Below are 13,552 nucleotides of genomic sequence, written 5' to 3' on the forward strand. Positions count from 1 at the left end.
AATTTTTTTCCTTCTCCACCGCCCCCCCCACCCCCATGTCTGCCTGAGACGCAGATCTGAACCCCGTGTGCTTCCTAATTAAACAAATATTGGAAAACCGTGCAAAGCAGAGGTTTTTTTAGTTGGGGAGGGGGCCACCCCAGAGCCAATACACGTAAGGTGCTTTGAGTCCCTAGAAAAGGTCCCGCTTTGGTACTTAAGGCTGGAGGTGTTTGGGACTCGCTGAGCTCAGAATGTTATTTATTTATATTAGTAGTAGTATTTAACAATTTTGTTTTACTGTGCGTGCCAAATTTCCCTGCTGCTCGACTTTCGGGTTGGAAATACGCACGCTCTGAGAATGGTGACTATGGTGGTGGCAAAGGTAATTTCCTCGGGGAGCGATTCCTCGCAAGTCTTTCCCGCGTCCCACCTAGGAGGGCTGCGGGGCTGAAACGCGCCCCTCGGAAGACCCTAGAGTTGGATGGGTCTTAAGGAGTTTTCTGATTTCTGAGTTTCCCGGGCTGAGTCCATGTCAGAGCCCAGTGCTGGCAGAAGACTTCTGACATCCGGAGATTTATAAGTGTCCTGTGAGTCTGAAACATGCCACATCGAAGCATGAGTGTTTTGAAATACTTTCCTGCCAGCTAAGTTTCATTTCTGGCCTACGGGGCACAGAATGCCCCCGGGAGTGCTGTGCCCGAGTTCAGCCCGGTTCTGTGCTTTTCCTTCAGGGGAAGAAGCAGATGGTTCAGGGCACACAGGGACACTTTCGTGACTTAGAGGCAAATAGGTTGTGTCTTCGTTTTTTTTCTTTTTTTCTTTTCTTTTTCGTAGAGATGACACTTTCCTTCTCCCTTCTTGCTCTCATTTTCCCTTTGACAATTTCTCCCTTCTTTTCCTGGTGGACTCCAAAAGGGCTTAGGCAGGTGGTCCTGGGGAATACCAGTGCTCTAGGTGCTGCTGGACAGGGGTGCCCTGGAGTGGGTTTGAGAGACCTCAGGGTACCCACGTGGCTGGGCACTGAGTTAGGCACTGCCTGATTGTACACTGGTGTCTGGACCTGCCTGTCATCCTTAACCCAGACCCTTCTATATTGCAAGCTGGGATGATTTTCCATCCAGTGTTCTATTTCCAGAGAGATTTATAGTAGAAGCAGTAGGAGGAAGGTGCCAGGTGGCCCCAGAAAATTTGAAGGGGGGATCATGGGCTATCTGAGCACACCCCACATCCTTTAGCCCCTCAAAAGACTTTAGAACACCCCACAGCCAGGCAGGTCCAGCCTGAGTTATTCCTTAGAAGACTCACTAGGATGAACAAAACTTTCACAAGTTGGTGTCTGTCAAATTCATTTAACTTGTTTTAATTCAGGGTTAAAATGGAAAATGAAAAAGAATTTATTCTGCCTGCTTTTTTTTTTTTTTAAGTGTTAGAACAAAATCTAACGATTAAGTCTGATTCACACCTTTTAAACTCCTTGATGTGAAGGAAGGCATTGGTATGATGTGAGTTCCATAACCTCCTGGTAGACTCCAGAAACTATTTTCTTTTCCATTTAATTTTCAGTTCTTTTATTGCAAATTAATGCCACTGAATTTCAATGGGCACTAATGAGACTGCTTCTCAGTGGATTATTTACTGCCTTGCCAGTAATTACAAAGTGAGCATGGTCAAATGAAGAGGGGATCACATTTTATTCAAAATTGTTCATCATCCCAGTGGCAAATAATATCCCTATAATATGCCCCATCTTAAACTTTTTGCATTAGATAATATTCTTGTACTTTTAAAAAAAGAAAAAGGGAACTTTCAAAAATAATAAAGATAAAAAACTCTGTATGGGATTCTGGATGGAAATTCATTTTTAGAATAATTTTTTCCTTTGGCATTTATTTTCCATAACATCCTTTTTTTGATGTTTGAATTTTGCCTTTTATTACCCATGGAGGAAAAGAAGACTCTATGAAATAGAATTATTTTAAATAGACAGACGTCACGTAATATTCTCCCCCTCTCAATTTTACTGTTTGAATGACTGGGTGAAAAGAAAAGAGCTGGTTAGATTCTTTTAGGAACCCTTAGTTTTCTTCAATAGTTATCAAAAGTTTTGGGGCCGAAAGCAAGTGTTTTTAGATGGCTTGTCATGATCCAGAGGATCATGAGATTAGTTTAGTGAGTCTAGAACATTTTTTTAAAGGAATGAAATATTAAAAAAAATAGAAAATACTCAAGTGGGTAATGTCTAATAAGAGCAGATTTTGTTCCCTGACTATTTTAATTATCCATGCCTAAGTGTGCTGGCTGTGATTAAAATGTATTTCTTACTCTGGTTTGAGGTAAAGAAGTTTGAAAGCTACTGACCTAAAATGTTGTGGTCAGTAGAAACCAGGTAAGTGCCTGGTTGTTTTATAGACACAAACCAAAAAAACAGTTTTGATTGTTTCTATTTTATTTTTTGCTTACAAATCAGCTGGTGACTTTAGGTCAATTAGGTTACCCTTTATTACTTAAGTTTATTCTTAACTTTTCCATTTGTAAAATGCTATTGTGTGGATTGTCCAGCTAAATGTCCCACTGGGATGTTCAAAGAATTTATGTGAAGTTCACATCATTTTATCATTAAGATGCTACGGGTGGTTTCTTCTGTTGGCCATAATATGCAGCCATATCTACATATGAAGAAATGTAACAGATAAGACTGCCCTGGGCATATAGTAATGGGAGAAAGATGGTTATATATCCCAACGAATTGTTATTGAAAGGGAATGAATTTGTAAATAGGCAAGCGGTGACCTGCAAAATATGTCTTAGCTAAAATTTCATGATGAAGGCAAGTGGGAGTTACCTTATCCTGGGTTCCTTAGCATGTTTAAACATCTTAGAAGGTTTGAATAAAACTGAAGAAGAAAATTAATTATATCCACTATGTTTTAAAAATTCAAGTGAGGTATATAATACTCCATGCTGGTTTCAGTCTTATCAGTATTCTTAGAGGTGAAATATTGCCCTCTTTTGCAAAAAATTGACCAATATCCAAACTTTTACATCAAAGCCAAAGCCCTAGAAATTTGTCTTCTGGCTGTATGCATATTGTCAGTGCCTAGTTTGTGCATCGGTGAACATTTAAACTATTTTTCAACTTTAAGCAAGGCTCACTTCTAGAGAGAGGTTTGAATGGTTAAGTTTCAAGTTTTCAGTAATTGTTTCTTTGTAGTTAGGTAATATCTTAGCACCCTTTTTTCCTGGTCTTACTTTTTTTCAGTTATTTAAATTGTTACTGTGTACCTGATTATGTGGATCTACGAGTAGTTTAAGGAGCCACATATTGCTTCAAGAATGAATATATTTTAGATTGAAACAGGATCACATCTTAAAACCCCATTTCATTTTCACCTACTCTATGTGGCTTGTACCTGTTTGGTAGAAAGCCCCTGAAAGATAATTGTCACTTATTCTAGTCTTTCTCACACTCAGCTAATTTGGATCTCTGAATTGCTTTTGTGAATGTATTTAAGATGTAAAATTCATAATTTAGGAAAATTCAGGTTCAGCATTTTGGTTTCTTATAAATTTTAAGGATATGAAAGACAGGGGTAAGAAACTGACCATGGCAAGAACCGTAGATACAGGAAAAACTATAAAAGATATCAAACTTTTCAATAAGGGTAAGATAGTAGTACTTTTGTCAAGTGAGCTAGTATATGTAAAAGCAATGCATAAGCTATACAAGCGATTTTATTCACATGTTAATATTTGTTCTGGTGCTTTTATAAGCTCAAAAAATACTGTAGGAAAGAACTGACTTAAATGGTCAGGAGTTTCACTACAAATATAGATTGATGATAATATAAACTCATTTTCTGTGGAAGCCAAATTTAAATAAAATCTTTATTACCATCTGCAACATTTGTTTGCAGTCTGGGTTTTCATAAAGAACATCTATCTTATACATACATTTTTTAAAAAGTCAAAACCCTGATTATGTGAAAATAGTTTTATATAAGGAAGTATATGAATTATATTTTTTCTAAAATGTGTACTCAGCAAAAAAATAATAAATCTAAATCCTTCCAATGACTTCAGTATTATTTTTAATGTAACTTTAGAAGGACCCAGTAGAGAAGGCAGCGGTCTAAGTATGTTCCCTTCTTCTCTAGGTTACATTGAATGGGTAAAAGCAAATTACTCATTTTGTTTAATTCCAAGTCCCAGTTTGCTTATCGAAGAAAGGAAAACAGTGCCGTAACTGTTTAGAACCAAAATTCATACTCCAAAGAAAGTGCTATGTAAGTCCCCAGAATTCAGCCACTTGAACACAAACCAGCTAAAGTGAAAGTGTAGAGAATTTTATGAAACGGAGGCAGTCCACCAAAATCATCGAGTAGTTTTATTTTACATTTTAAACTCTGCTGATGAGTTAACCTGTAAAGTCAGTTTTTAAGAAGTGTGTCTGAGCTTCCCATACTCTATCTCTAAAACATATTCTCACAGTGTCATCTGAAATCTAAGGATTGAACTGGGCTGGAGGTGACTGCAAACACCTTTATGATATTCTTGACCTCATGAGAGAAGAAACGACTGCCGAGTTCTCATCTTTGAGAATATTAGTAGGCATTATGAGGGGGGGGATGTTTAACATAAATCAACAACAGTTTTAATTATGTGTATATGTTTAGACCCTGTTAAAAATACAAAGGCTAGAAAGGCAACTATTTTGGTCCCAATTGACAAAATTTTATCTATTTTAACAAAGTGATAATTTAATCAGAAACACTAGGATTGACTCCACAGACATCAAGAATGATTGAGTAAAAGATTTATTTAGTAAGGTGTAGTAGCTAAGAGCAATGACTCTGGACTCAAACTGCTAGGCACCCAATCTCAGCTCGACAGTGGGCCACCTGTGAGAGCTCAACCAAATTGCCCAGTCCTCAGTTTCTCCCTTTTTTTAAAAAACGAGACAATCAAATTCTCTTCATTTAGGATGATTGTAAAGCTTAAACAAAATACTGCAGACTTTTAAAAAAAAAATAGTGCCTAATCCATTGTAAACTCTCAGTGACTTAGATCTCAATGCTAGAAGAAAATTATTTCACAATTCTGTAGTCAGTCATTGTTTTGCACCTGGGTTAATGAGGAAGACTAGGATTTTAATCAAAATCGGTGTTTAATATTATGCAAAATAAATCTTATACAAAGTTTAGTTCGATCGTTTCAATTTACTGAGCTTCTGAGATTCTTAAATAGGTTCTTAATAGATACGGTGGTGTGACGTGGAAGCCACGATGACGGTGGTGTTGGTAGAGGAAGGAGGGGATGGTGAAGATGATGGCGGTGGGTTAGCAGCAATGAGGTGCTGATGTCAGTTTGGGTAGGCAGTGTTTCTGAATGTCCATCATGTAGCCTGGAGATATCTATCCAGACAGAAATCAAACATTTTTAACGTACTTTGCTCATTTCTATGGTGATATAATTTAGATACATAGTCAAAATTTTCCATAATAATACTGTCAATGACACGGATATCCTAAATCTATTAAGTGCCTCTCATTGCCATACAGAAATTCAAAAAGAACAATCCAAACAAGCCTGGATTGCTTTCTTTCTTTGTTTCTCTCCTGAACCTTTTAGGGGAACACGGTGCCTCCTTAGTATGTTCCCATGACATCTCCTTGAATCAAATGTGTCATCTTTCAGGGGGTAGTAGGCAACTCCGTCTTGTCATTTTCTGCTTTCTGAAACTCCGGTGGTTTAGGCTTGAGAAAATTAGAGTCATTCAATGAAACTTAATTAAGAAAATTTCAGAACTAGACATTTCCCAATGAGCCCTCAAAAGTTTCACATGGGGGTCCTTCTTTTTGAGGGTTCCCCCAAAGTATCACCTCCAAGAGGAGCCAGAGACCCCTGAGGGTTTCATGTTCAGAGTTGCAACTTCAGCTTGGCAGCTACAGAGCTGCCTGGCCAGAGGCTCCTGCTCTGTAGTTGAGGTTCTGTCTAGATTGCATCCCTCACCCTCTTTTCCCCTTGTCCCCAGCAGTGGTGGGTGCAGGGACACAACACCTGTCTTGTATGTGCCTGCGAGGCACTACTTCCTGGGCAGTTTTCTTGGCAAATCAATTCACGACTCACTTCTCTCACATAAAGACTTGGAATTTCTTTTAAGACCCTGAAAGTAAAAGATAATTCTCTTCTGATTCCCTGCAACCAAATAATGTTAGAAATAGCCATTTGTGCATTGGCATCCTTTCTCTTTCCTCCACTGATCTTTGTTTTAATAGTCCCTTCCCCTATTTTGTTTCTTTGCTCTGTTTTCTAACGTTCTTCCCTTTAAACATTTCTTGGCTTCTTTTCCGCTATCCAGCTTTCTTTCTCTCTTTTCTGTTTTAGTCACTCCATCTGTGTAGTCCCAGATTTTTCCTTCCATCTTTTCTGGTTTATTTCTTTATTGACCTGTGTCGTCTGTTATTTTAATAAAATTTGGAACAGGGCTCAGCAGAATTCCTCCCTAGCTTAGGAAGGCTGGTGGTGTAAGAATATGCCTTAATAACCTAGTCATGACGTTAAAAGTGGCATTAACAACAGTAATAGTTTCAAGAATGATTTTTTTTTCTTGTCTCTAAGGAGAGATGCTTAACAAAAATTCAGGGCAAAAATTTCACTTCCGGCAGCTTATTCATTCATTCATTCATTTGGCTAACTACACACTTGTTCCAAAGTGTGTAAGTTCACCAGGGGCATAGATGGAATAAAACGTGTGTTTATATTCCTAGCAGTTCACACATCAGTGTTAGCACGGAGCAGCCAGGAGCCTTACCGCATGGATGGCTGCAATCCCAGGGCCACAGTCTTCTGCATGTGGATTTGTCAAGGAGGTGAAAGAAAGTGCAGCCTTGGCTATTGTCTTCTGGCGGTCTACATTTCAGAAGCCTATATCCACATGAACTTACACTACCCATATACAGCCGATTATAATTTCCCACTTGTCAACAAAAACACTCTTTTTTTTTTTTTAACAGTCATAGATCCATCCATGATTCATTTTACTTGATGTTTTTTTAAGTATTAGTTTTTTTTTTTTTTTGGCATAAATTTTGCTGTACAACATTGTCAGAAAAGTACTTGATTTTAAAGGCTGTTTTTGTTGTTTTGGTTGCTGAGCTGTTCTTTGCGACCCCATAGACTTTTAGTCGTCAGGCTCCTCTGTCCATGGGATTTCCTAGGCAAGAATACTGGAGTGGGTTGCCATTTCCTTCTCCAAGGGATCTTTCTGACCCAGGGATTGAACTTATGTCTTTTGCGTCTTATGCATTGCAGGTGGGTTCTTTACCCACTGAGCCACCTGGGAAGCTGCTAGTTTGACTTCTTTTTTTTTTGAAGACCTTCTGTTTCTGCTGGACTATTTCAGGCACTTCAGAGAGAGAAGTGCATTCTAATCTTGCATTCTAATTTGAATGCAAGATTCAATTTAGTTACAATGAGAAGGTATTTTCTTCAGTTATCTGACAAAACCTGAGAGGCCTCCAGAAGCTTCTTGGATTTCTAATGGGAAGAACCCCTGAGCTCTGGTCCGAACAGAAAGCCGATCTTATTCATCACAGTATTTCTCTGAGCCCTTAGCAAAGTGCATGGCACATGAAGTGCCTAGAAACGTGGTGGGTGGGAAGTACCAGTTACCCTCATTCCCTCTGGCCTCTTGCAGGGAGAAAGGCTGGTCAGGAAGAGATCTTTAGATGGGATTGGAAGAATGTGAGGAGTTTGAGAATCCCCTTTCCTTCACCAGGCATTTCAAGTTCATTGATTCCCATTATTCATGGATTGCACATTTACAAATTCACCTGCTCAGTGACATTTTTTGTCACCTTCCAATCAGTCAGTACTCTCGGGCACTTTCTCGGTCATTCGCAGCAGCACAGGCCATGCACAAAGTAGTGAAAAATTTGAGTCATCCGACATGCGCGTTCCCCGCTGAGGTCAAACCAGGCGAGCTCTGCCCGCTTGTTTCAGATCTCAGACTGTAAACAAGTGTCCTGGTTGAGGTCTATTTACTGCCACTTTGTGTGTGTTTGCATTTTTGTGCTTTTCATTTAGTGATTTTGCTCTTTAGAAAGCCTAGTGCTGAAGTGCTGTCTAGCGTTCCTAAGTGCAAGAAGGCTGTGACATGCCTTCTGGAGAAAGTACAGGTTAGATAAACTTCGCTCAGCATGGGTTATAGTGCGGTTGGCCATGATTTTATTGTCGACAAACCAGCCATGTATGTTAAATAAGATGTCTTTAAACAGAAACACACACAGAGACGAACCAAGGCTGTATATTGTTTGGTTGATGAAAATGTTACAACTAGAGGCTCTCAAGAACCTAACCCTGTATTTCCCCTAGGAGTGATGATTCAGTATCCACTAACTCAATGATTGTAGTGCCTTGATAGAAGGTAACTGCAAGAACTGAAATAAGATTGTATATAATAGAGTGATGAAGGCACTGGTTTGGGAGACAAGCACCTTCTCAATCCCTGTCTAGTTGTAATCTCTGACTCCATGTGCCTCAGTTTACTCATCTGTAAAATGCCAATCAAAATAGGCCCTACATCTTTTGGTAGTTGGGAAGATTAAACTAGTTCAGAGATGTCAAGGACTTTCAACATGCCCAGCACATAGCCAGCCACAATTTTTTATTACTTCTCTGATGGAGAATTGACTACTCTACACAGAAGAAGGTGAATATGAGAGCTCTTTAAGAGTCTGGAGTGTTTGTAACTTCCCTATGTGTGTTTGTTTTGCCTTCAAGGGACCAGATTTAACACCCTGTTGCGATTAGAAGTTAAACTTTTCCAACCTAAAGGAAACAGGCAGCTAGGATTTTTCGAAATGCTTAGTATATGCCAGCTACTGTGTGAGCAAAATGAAACCAAGCAGCTGTAGTGAACCCCAAGTAAAAAAAAAAAAAAGTAAATCAGTTTAAAAAAAAAAAAAGAGCGAAAGACGTAAAATACTCTGGACTGAAGCAATTCCAGAGAGGGAAGTAGTTGAAACTCAGGTAAACATGGGAAAGCTATGACGTATAAGGTAAGGAGAGGCTTTCTCTGTGATCTGGAAAGAAGGATGCAGAGACTAAAGAGGGATAGAAGCCAGAATGTACAGAGTATCTAGAAAAGTTGATTTTCAACCCGGCTGCACATTTGGATCAAGGATGATTTCAGAATCACCCAGATGATTAAAAAAACTACAGAGACCTGGGCCATATCTCAGCAGTGTTGATGTCTGCTCTGGGAGTGAAGCGGAAATAAGCAATTAAGAGAACAAAACAAAACAGCAAAACTCCATGGGCTTTCCTCTTGGGTAGTCCGCTGATTCACGGTCTCCCAGCATTTCTGAAAGCTTTATCACATTTAATCTTCCTAGACCTGTCCATCACAGCGGCCCCAGGCTGTGTTCTGACCCTGAGGAGAACTATTCAGACCCAGGACTGCCTGCTTTCCGAGTCTCCATTTCCCTGAGCCACTTAGGTTTCAGAAGCAGAGGAAAAAAAAAAAAGGAATGCCAAAGAGAAAAATGACAGTAACATTAATTTCTACTCCTCATCTTTCCAAAATAATGTATAAAGCACGCAGTTGCATTAAGACTATGAGGCTGCAGGCTTTTGCCACTGGATATGAAGAGGAAGTTGGGAAACGACCTAAAACAGGGATGTAAATACAGTTGACCCTCAAGCAACACAAGTTTGAACTGCTCATATTCATGCATAGGTGGATGGTTTCAGCATTAAGTTCTATAGTGCTACATAATTTTCTGTTGGCTGAATCCACAGATGCTGAAGTAGGCATACAGAAGGAACCACAGATATGGAGGCAGACTATAAGTTATACTAAGAATATTTTAAATTAAATTGCAGTCGATTGGCACCCACAATCCCTGTGTTGGTTCAAGAGTCAAGTGTACGTACCTATGCCGATTAGCGGGCATGATTTGGGTTTTTGTCAAAGGTTTAGACAGTTGAAGGTAACTGAAGTCTTTGAACCTTCCCCTCAGTAGGGTTCACTTCTCTTCAGTTCTTCTGATCGTTGCCACACACCCAGACTCTAGCATTGTTGATATAACCTCTAAATATCAATATCAGGATAATTGATTGATTGCGCCAGATTTCCAGTTGTGTTTTTGGAAAGTTCCTCGAACATTTTAATGTGGAGGGCTTAATTAAAACTCTCCCTGTGTACTCCTTTCTGTTGGGAAGTGTTTGCAGAATTCTTTCTGTAGATAGAATTAGAAGACTTATTCATTGATGAGGGAAACGGGCATCCAGGCACCTGACCTTGGCACATCAGCAGTTTGGGTTCAGCTTGGTAAAGTTCCCTTATTGCTCAATCTTCCCTGTGTGACTCTGCCCGGAATCTGCTGAAAGCAAGCCTTTGAAATCACAGAAACATGTATACCTGTAGATCCTCAGGTTAGAAGTGAGCACAGGGCTCCTCTGATGTCCACAAGATGATCTAGGTGCCACATAATGAAGCACCATCTGCCCACAGGCCCAGGGCTCTCTGGTTCTTTGTGTCTGAGGCTCAGTAGTTGAGATCAGTGAGATCAAAGTTGCTTTTCCATAACAAGCCCAACTCTCATGAGAGGAATCTGTGTTTGACATTAGAAAATGCTAGCCAAGATGTCAGGTGGCTGGTGGAAGCATTCACAGGTTCTGGTGTTTTTAAAGTTGGACAACTGTATATTTCACAGAAAGGTGGTACAAGGCATCCATTTGCAGGTCTTGAAAACACACAAAGACGCTCCTTCTCCAATGCTTTTCACGTCCTTCTCTCCTTTCTCTGCACTCAACCAGCTCTCTGTTATGGCTGTAATAATTCTGTCCAGGTTTTGCAGATTTTGAGCTTACAAACTCAAATTTTCCAGTTTACCCGAGCTTCCTACCCAAAGTATGCATTTGACTGGGTCCTTCCTCTGCTTCAAAGCCTTCAGTAGCTTCTCCTCATCACAGAACACAGGCATGTTCTGTAGCGCAGCGTTCAAAGACCTTGTCATTTGATTCCAACTCATCTCCTCCACTCCACTCAGCTCAGCTCCACTCCATGAAGCTCTTATTCAAAACCAAGTTTGAACAGGCACATTTCCCACTTCTGTTGTTCAGTCATCTCCCTCATGTACCTTTCTTTCTTCTTGTCCCACCTATGTTAGACTGAGGGTACACAAAAGTCAGAGCTCAGTTCCAATGCCTCTTTTGCCAGATGAGTTTCCTCCTTGGCATTCTTTCAGTGTTATTGTGCAGGTGGAGCACCTTCTTGGGTATCTCTATTATGGAAATAACCATGGAATGCCTTTCACTATAGTCGTGGATAGATTTGTCTCCCCTATCTATTTAATTGTTACCAGTTAATTATAGGGGCTTCCCTGGTGGCTTAGGCAGCAAAGAATATGCCTGAAATGCAGGAGAACTGGGTTCAATCCCTGGGTCAGGAAGATTCCCTGGAGAAGGAAATTGGAACACACTCCAGCATTCTTACCTGGAGAAGCTCATGGACAGAGGAGCCTGGTGGGCTACAGTCTATGGGGTTGCAAAGAGCCAGACATGACTGAGCCACTAACATTTCAGACTTCAGAATTAATTATTAATAACAGTAATACTATATGGCAGAAATCAACACAACATGGTAAAGCGATTATCCTTCAATTAAAAAAAAAAAACAAAACTGTTCAGTTCAGTTCAGCTCAGTCACTCAGTTGTATCCGACTGTTTGCGACCCCATGGACTGCAGCATGCCAGGCCTCACTGTCCATCACCCACTCCCAGGGGTTGCTCAAATTCAAGTCCATTGAGTCGGTGATGCCATCCAACCATCACATCCTCTGTTGTCCCCTTCTCCTCCTGCCTTCAATCTTTCCGAGCATCAGGGTCTTTTCAAATGAGTCAGTTCTTCACCTCAGGTGGACAAAGTATTGGAGTTTCAGCTTCAGCATCAGTCCTTCCAATGAATATTCAGGACTAATTTCCCAAGGATGGACTGGTTGGATCTCCTTGCAGTCCAAGGGGGACTCTTAAGAGTCTTCTCCAACACCACAGTTCAAAAGCATCAATTCTTCAGAACTAAGCTTTCTTTATAGTCCTACTCTCACATCCATACATGACCCCTGGAAAAACCATAGCCTGGACTAGATGGACCTTTGTCAGCAAAGTAATGTCTCTGCTTTTTAATATGCTGTCTAGGTCGGTCATAACTTCCTTCCAAGGAGTAAGCCTCTTTGAATTTCATGACTGCAATCACCATCTGCAGTGATTTTGGAGCTGCCTAAAATAAGTCAGCCACTGTTTCCACTGTTTCCCCTTCTATTTGCCATTAGGTGATGGGACCAGATGCCATGATCTTCATTTTCTGAATGTTGAGCTTTAAGCCAACTTTTTTACTTTACTTTTTCACTTTCATCAAGAGGCTCTTTAGTTCCTCTTCACTTTCTGCCATAAGGGTGGTGTCATCTGCATATCTGAGGTGATTGATATTTCTCCTGGCAGTCTTGATTCCAGCTTGTGCTTCATCCAGCCCAGCAGTTCTCATAATGTACTCTGCATATAAGTTAAATAAGCAGGGTGACAATATACAGCTTTGATGTACTCCTCTCCTGATTTGGAACCAGTCTGTTGTTCCATGTCCAGTTCTAACTGTTGCTTCCTGACCTGCATACGGATTTCTCAGAAGGCAGGTTAGGTGGTCTGGTATTTCCATCTCTTTCAGGATTTTCCACAGTTTGTGGTGATCCACACAGTCAAAGGCTTTGGCATAGTCAAGAAAGCAGAAATAGATGTTTTCTGGAACTCTCTTGCTTTTTCGATGATCAAAAAAACTGTTAAATATCCCTCCCAAATGACAATAATATTCAGTCATGTAGTATTAAGTCATTATTAAAATGAAATTATTGTTTTGTTAATTTTATGGATTCAGTTCAGTTCAGTCACTCAGTCCTGTCAGACTCTTTGTGACCCCATGAATCACACAGCATGCCAGGCCTCCCTGTCCATCACCAACTCCCGGAGTTCACTCAAACTCATGTCCATCGAGTCGGTGATGTGATCCATCCATCTCATCCTCTGTTTTCCCCTTCTCCTCCTGCCCCCAATCCCTCCCAGCATCCGGGTCTTTTCAAATGAGTCAGTTCTTCGCATCAGGTGGCCAAAGTATTAGAGTTTCAGCTTCAGCATCAGTCCTTCCAATGAACACCCAGGACTGATCTCCTTTAGGATGGACTGGTTGGATCTCCTTGCAGTCCAAGGGACTCTCAAGAGTCTTCTCCAACATCACAGTTCAAAAGCATCAATTCTTCTGTGCTCAGCTTTCTTCACAGTCCAACTCACATCCATACATGACCACTGGAAAAACCATAGCCTTGACTAGACGGACCTTTGTTGGCAAAGTAATATCTCTGCTTTTCAATGTGCTATTTAGGTTGGTCATAACTCTCCTTCCAAGGAGTAAGTGTCTTTTAATTTCATGGCTGCAGTCACCATCTGCAGTGATTTTGGAGCCCAAAAAAATAAAGTCTGACACTGTTTCCACTGTTTCCCCATCTATTTCCCATGAAGT

At 40.4% G+C, this 13,552-nt stretch overlaps 1 protein-coding gene across 1 annotated transcript in view; it reads left to right on the forward strand.

The window, feature by feature from the left end:
* Window positions 1-13,552, forward strand: part of ESR1 (estrogen receptor 1) — a gene marked incomplete at its 5' end in the record, with an annotated part of 286,022 nt that overhangs the window by 813 nt on the left and 271,657 nt on the right. The window lies entirely within an intron of this gene.

The sequence above is a fragment of the Bison bison genome, unplaced genomic scaffold, assembly GCF_000754665.1.
Source record: "Bison bison bison isolate TAMUID 2011002044 unplaced genomic scaffold, Bison_UMD1.0 scf7180017864148, whole genome shotgun sequence".
Taxonomy (NCBI): Eukaryota; Metazoa; Chordata; class Mammalia; order Artiodactyla; family Bovidae; genus Bison; species Bison bison.